Below are 7,054 nucleotides of genomic sequence, written 5' to 3' on the forward strand. Positions count from 1 at the left end.
AACAAGTTGTTTCCATGCTAAACGAGTCAAGAATGAAACTACAAGTTGATTCTAATTTTAAACAACCGAAAATGAAGCTACAAGTTGTTTTCAACTTCAAACGAGTCTGGAATGAAGCTACAAGTTGTTTCGAACTTCAATCTAGCCAATAATGAAGCAACAAGTTGTTTCCGGGCTCAAACGAGTCAAGAATGATACCGAAAGTTGATTCTAATTTTAAACAACCGAAAATGAAAGCTACAAGTTGTTTTCAACTTTAAACGAGTCTGGAATGAAGCTACAAGTTGTTTCCAACTTCAATCTAGCCAATAATGAAGCAACAAGTTGTTTACATGCTTAAACGAGTCAAGACCGAAACTACAAGTTGATTCTAATTTTAAACGACCGAAAATGAAGCTATAAGTTGTTTTCAACTTCAAACGAGTCTGGAATGAAGTTACAAGTTGTTTCCAACTTCAATCTAGCCAATAATGAAGCAACAAGTTGTTTCCGGGCTCAAACGAGTCAAGAATGATACCGAAAGTTGATTCTAATTTTAAACAACCGAAAATGAAAGCTACAAGTTGTTTTCAACTTTAAACGAGTCTGGAATGAAGCTACAAGTTGTTTCGAACTTCAATCTAGCCAATAATGAAGCAACAAGTTGTTTCCAGTCTCAAACGAGTCAAGAATGACACTACAAGTTGATTCTAATTTTAAACAATCGGAAATGAAGCTACAAGATGTTTTCAACTTCAAACGAGTCTAGAATGAAGCTACAAGTTGTTTCCAACTTCAATCTAGCCAATAATGAAGCAACAAGTTGTTTCCAGGCTCAAACGAGTCAAGAATGAAACTACAAGTTAAATATAATTTTACACAACCGAAAATGAAGATACAAGTTGTTTTCAACTTCAAACGAGTCTGGAATGAAGCTACAAGTTGTTTCCAACTTCAATCTAGCCAATAATGAAGCTACAAGTTGTTTCCGTGCTCAAACGAGTCAAGATTGAAACTACAAGTTGATTTTAATTTAAACAACCAAAAATGAAGCTACAAGTTGTTTTCAACTTCAAACGAGTCTAGAATGAAGCTACAAGTTGTTTCCAACTTCAATCTAGCCAATAATGAAGCAACAAGTTGTTTACATGCTTAAACGAGTCAAGACCGAAACTACAAGTTGATTCTAATTTTAAACGACCGAAAATGAAGCTATAAGTTGTTTTCAACTTCAAACGAGTCTGGAATGAAGTTACAAGTTGTTTCCAACTTCAATCTAGCCAATAATGAAGCAACAAGTTGTTTCCGGGCTCAAACGAGTCAAGAATGATACCGAAAGTTGATTCTAATTTTAAACAACCGAAAATGAAAGCTACAAGTTGTTTTCAACTTTAAACGAGTCTGGAATGAAGCTACAAGTTGTTTCGAACTTCAATCTAGCCAATAATGAAGCAACAAGTTGTTTCCAGTCTCAAACGAGTCAAGAATGACACTACAAGTTGATTCTAATTTTAAACAATCGGAAATGAAGCTACAAGTTGTTTTCAACTTCAAACGAGTCTGGAATGAAGCTACAAGTTGTTTCCAACTTCAATCTAGCCAATAATGAAACAACAAGTTGTTTCCGGGCTCAAACGAGTCAAGAATGAAACTACAAGTTGATTTTAATTTAAACAACCTAAAATGAAGCTACAAGTTGTTTTCAACTTCAAATGAGTCTGGAATGAAGCTACAAGTTGTTTCCAACTTCAATCTAGCCAATAATGAAGCAACAAGTTGTTTCCAGGCTCAAACGAGTCAAGAATGAAACTACAAGTTGAATATAATTTTAAACAACCGAAGATGAAGCTACAAGTTGTTTTCAACTTCAAACGAGTCTGGAATGAAGCTACAAGTTGTTTCCAACTTCAATCTAGCCAATAATCAAGCAACAAGTTGTTTACATGCTTAAACGAGTCAAGAATGAAACTACAAGTTGATTCTAATTTTAATCAACCGAAAATGAAGCTACAAGTTGTTTTCAACTTCAAACGAGTCTGGAATGAAGCTACATGTTGTTTCAAACTTCAAACTAGCCAATAATGAAGCAGCAAGTCGTTTCCGGGCTCAAACGAGTCAAGAATGAAACTACAAGTTCATCTAATTTTAAACAACCGAAAATGAAGCTACAAGTTGTTTTCAACTTCAAACGAGTCTGGAATGAAGCTACAAGTTGTTTCCAACTTCAATCTAGCGAATAATGAAGCAACAAGTTGTTTACATGCTTAAACGAGTCAAGAATGAAACTTCAACTTGATTCTAATTTTAAACAACCAAAAATGAAGCTACAAGTTGTTTTCAACTTCAAACGAGTCTGGAATGAAGCTACAAGTTGTTCCTAACTTCAATCTAGCCAATAATGAAGCAACAAGTTGTTTACAGGCTTAAACGAGTCAAGAATGAAACTACAAGTTGATTCTAATTTTAAACAACCAAAAATGAAGATGCAAGTTGTTTTCAACTTCAAACGAGTCTCGAATGAACCTACAAGTTGTTTCCAACTTCAATCTAGCCAATAATGAAGCAACAAGTTGTTTACATACTTAAACGAGTCAAGAATGAAACTAAAAGTTGATTCTAATTTTAAACAACCGAAACTGAAGCTACAAGTTGGTTTCAACTTCAAACGAGTCTGGAATGAAGCTACAAGTTGTTTCCAACTTCAATCAAGCCAATAATGAAGCAACAAGTTGTTTCCGAGCTCAAACGAGTCAAGAATGAAACTACAAGATGATTTTAATTTAAACAACCGAAAATGAAGCTACAAGTTGTTTTCAACTTCAAACGAGTCTGGAATGAAGCGACAAGTTGTTTCCAACTTCAATCTAGCCAATAATGAAGCAACAAGTTGTTTACATGCTTAAACGAGTCAAGAATGAAACTACAAGTTGAATTCTAATTTTAAACAACCGAAAATGAAGCTACAAGTTGTTTTCAACTTCAAACGAGTCTGGAATGAAGCTACAAGTTGTTTCCAACTTAAATCTAGCGAATAATGAAGCAACAAGTTGTTTACATGCTTAAACGAGTCAAGAATGAAACTTCAACTTGATTCTAATTTTAAACAACCGAAAATGAAGCTACAAGTTGTTTTCAACTTCAAACGAGTCTGGAATGAAGCGACAAGTTGTTTCCAACTTCAATCTAGCCAATAATGAAGCAACAAGTTGTTTACTTGCTTAAACGAGTCAAGAATGAAACTTCAAGTTGATTCTAATTTTAAACAACCAAAAATGAAGCTACAAGTTGTTTTCAACTTCAAACGAGTCTGGAATGAAGCTACAAGTTGTTCCCAACTTCAATCTAGCCAATAATGAAGCAACAAGTTGTTTACATGCTTAAACGAGTCAAGAATGAAACTACAAGTTGATTCTAATTTTAAACAACCGAAAATGAAGCTACAGGTTGTTTTCAACTTCAAACGAATGTGACAGCCCTCAAATCCGGGGGTCTGGATTTGGTGCCACTAAAAGAAAAACAATTGAAAACCTGTATTTTTTTTTTCTAAAGAAAGTAAAAACAAGTATTTCAAACCTGGATATTAAAAAAAATTGATTTACACTTTTGAAACATGTATTGTTGAAAAACTAATAAAAATCAAAGAATTGAAAACCTAAAAGCTTTAATAAAAGATTTAAAAGAACAAAGTTTAACCCCCTTTAAAACAGGATCGCAAACAGGCTATAGTATTGAAATCAGAAAAGTAAAACTAATAAATCCTATTACATGTTTTTACAACTAAATCAAATTTAGACAACTCTAATTACCACTAGTCCCAAAGACTCGATCTTGGATACTCTTCCTGACCATCAGAGGTTGAAACTTAGTCACTTGCAATCCTCGCCTAGCCTTACTCTTATGCTTAGCCTAAATAGGCGAACCATCTTTAACATTATCTGAAAGGGGTTAGAAGAAATAGCAAGAATGAGCAAAAGAATGCTCAGCAAGTATATAATATCCAAACCAACAATAAATCAAACAGTATGTAAAACCTGACAATGATATAAAGATAATGATACCAACACAATATGATTTAAACAAAACAGTTTCTCCTTTATGGAATTGGAACCAGATAAGACGCTACGAGCTAAGCTGGGTGATCAGCCCACGACATAGCTCCGAACCCGCATATTCAATACGAGTTCTCAAATATAAAGGATCCTAGGCACACTTCGGCCTTTAATAATTCAATTGGGACCGGCGCCTCGGTCATAAAACATTTTCATCCAATTCCCTTTCTAAAACAAATAAATCAAATCATTTTTCATTTTAAGACCAAGGTTCAAAATCTGTAAGCAACATTGATTCTCAACCAAATATTCATTTCAACACCTTAGCATTAGATTTCTACTAATTAAGTATTCTTTATCAAGGGTATAGGTTACTGAATCAAGTGTATCAATGTATTTTATAATAATGGCAGGGTAGGTTGTATGATGATAACTAAGGTCTTTCAAGAAATGGGGTTTCATTTCTGGGTCAGGAACAAACAAGTGAACTAGTTTTTTTTATAAGCAAGAACACAATTTGTTGTAGTTAAAAGGGAGGTAAGAAAACAAGGTTCTAAGCTCAATAATAAGTAACTAGCAGTTGAAGAAGATAAGGATGATAATTAAGTTGATACATTTGCAAGATATAAGTGACAAAGGGTATTCCATTCATACTTGGGTAATTCCAGAATACTCGTAATTAGTAGAAGTCTAATTCTATAAGGAGTTTTGCAATATTCAAAGCATAACAAAAGCATTGCAGGAGCAAAATCTTTTAAAGAGAAAGTAGGTTGGAAATATACTTGCCTTAACTCCGGTGTCTAGCTCAGATTTCTAATAACACTATGTAGTGCCATATCATTCCTTTCTGCCAGCTTCTGACAAGATTCTATCTATAGCAATCTCTGCCTAACTTCAACTTGCAACACAACTTAGCTATTTTTGAATACCCATTTCAATCACTTCTCGATCAATGCCTCGATCAACGTCTCGTTCAATTCTATACGATGGCAAAATAGTATTTCAGTCGTCGGATCAGACGGATTAACTAAGCTCGAAAAGTATTAATACCTATCATATATCTACCCTTCGCATATACATACCACATAGTCAGACAAACACATAGCACATAGTTGAATAATTAACTTTTATAGCTATTAAAAGTCAATATTGATAAGTTATCATATAACATGTTTCAGTTAACCATGTCACCTTATTCTTATCTATTTAATTTCCTTTAACAAGTAAAGCATATATAATTTCTAACAAAAATTCGGCAGCATATCCTCTATTTATCGGACTATCCACCTGTTTTCCTATACTATTTAACAAGTAATCAACTCAAACCAACTCAATAAGCCAATCAAATACCATCAACCACTACTCATTGACTGAATTTAAATAATTAGCAAACTCTGAAATCATATGCTAATAATTTAACTTTTTAACAAAATATTTCTCAGACATATTTATAAAGCTTATACGCGGAGATCATAGAAATTTCAAACCCAACTCAAAAATTTAAACTTGCAAAACAATTCTCTTTGTGACATCAAAACGGAATTTTCACAAATCTGTGCTACCGACATTTAAACATTTTTAATAAATCAAAAATACAAGTTTTTCACTTGAAAGTTTTATGAGACCTCCCTAAACATTAATCCAATCTACTATAAAAATTTCATAACCAAATTCTATGTTTAAGGGAGTAAAACAGAGCCTGCAAGCCAAGAACATGAATCTGTCCTGCAGAACCAGCCCCACGCTAAGAATTTTAATAAATAGAAAAATTGGTCTGTTTGTATAAAATTTTAATGACATGTTCCAGATACTAACATCTAACTCCAATAAAAATTTCAGAGGCAAAGCTCGATTTTAAGGTAGCAAAATAGGGCGTGGAACAGGACACATAAGCCTGCTCAGAATTTTCAGCGCACGTCGCACTAAATCATGCATATCTTTTAGCTCGTTTAATAAATCAATCTAATTCTTTCGCGAGTAGACACTAGATTCCAGGAAGTATCTTTCCACAAAATTTCATTCCAAAAACATACTCCTAGGACAGGTAACTATTAACATCAAACAGTGGTATCACAGCAAAAGATTTCACTACCACTCCTAATCTTTTCGATTATCTATTTTCTTTTACCAAAATCAATTCAAATACCAATTAAGCACATATAATCGAACTCAATTAATAATCACGGGTTATAATCAACATCAATTGACACCTATTCACCTACATAGAAGCAAGCATATAACTCGAATCTTGAAACCCAATCTACTCTTAATCAAGTAATTTAAAGAAAACTAATTTTTTAAAATCAAATCAACACACATCCCAATTTCATATATATACACAACTGATTTACAAAATATGGACAAGGGTTATACCAACAAAATCAAATAGGGAAGCGTGGCTTAACGCTGGACTTGCCCGAGAAAGCAGATAGCGGCTACTGAAAGAAAGTTTGGCAGAAGATTTGAGGAGACTACAAAGGACACCATAGAGACACGATGCACGACGAAGAGGGGAAACGGAGCAAAGACTGAAACTCGCCAACCCAGTAGTAGCTGGCCGGAAAACACGCGGCTTTGCGGTGGCCGGAAGGCAGCGAAGAAGGGCAGCCGAGGAGGGAGAAGCGGAGATAGGTGAGGGAAGACAGGGGAGAGAGAGAGCGGTGAGGGAGAGGGATTTCAGAGATTTGAGAGAAAGAGAGATGCGAGTGGGAGAGATTGATCGAGAGAGAAGAAGAGATTGAGAGAGGTGAACGGGAGAGATGAAGTAGAGAGATTTTAATTAAAGAAAACAAAACAAAATAAAATAACCCAGTTTATATAAACTGGTTTGTTCTGTGATGACACGTATCAAAATTAAGGACACGCGTCCTTGCCAGCTCGGTCTCGGACTGCTTTTGACAAATTAACGAACAACTCACAGATAAAAATGATCCAGATAAATACCAAAATAATTTTAAAAATTTCAAAATAATTAAAAACTAATAAAATATGATTTTCATGATTTTTAGATCATTTTTGAAATTAAT

At 34.1% G+C, this 7,054-nt stretch overlaps 1 long non-coding RNA gene across 1 annotated transcript; it reads right to left on the minus strand.

Moving 5' to 3' along the window:
- Positions 1-3,615: 3,615 nt before the first annotated feature.
- On the minus strand, positions 3,616-6,769 carry LOC135151149 (uncharacterized). The gene is made up of 2 exons (XR_010289688.1): positions 6,402-6,769; positions 3,616-5,007 (listed from the first exon to the last, which is right to left on the minus strand). It is a non-coding gene; the product is annotated as an uncharacterized LOC135151149 (long non-coding RNA).
- Between the last annotated feature and the right edge of the window lie 285 nt (positions 6,770-7,054).

This window comes from Daucus carota, chromosome 3 (assembly GCF_001625215.2).
Source record: "Daucus carota subsp. sativus chromosome 3, DH1 v3.0, whole genome shotgun sequence".
NCBI classification, from domain to species: Eukaryota; Viridiplantae; Streptophyta; class Magnoliopsida; order Apiales; family Apiaceae; genus Daucus; species Daucus carota.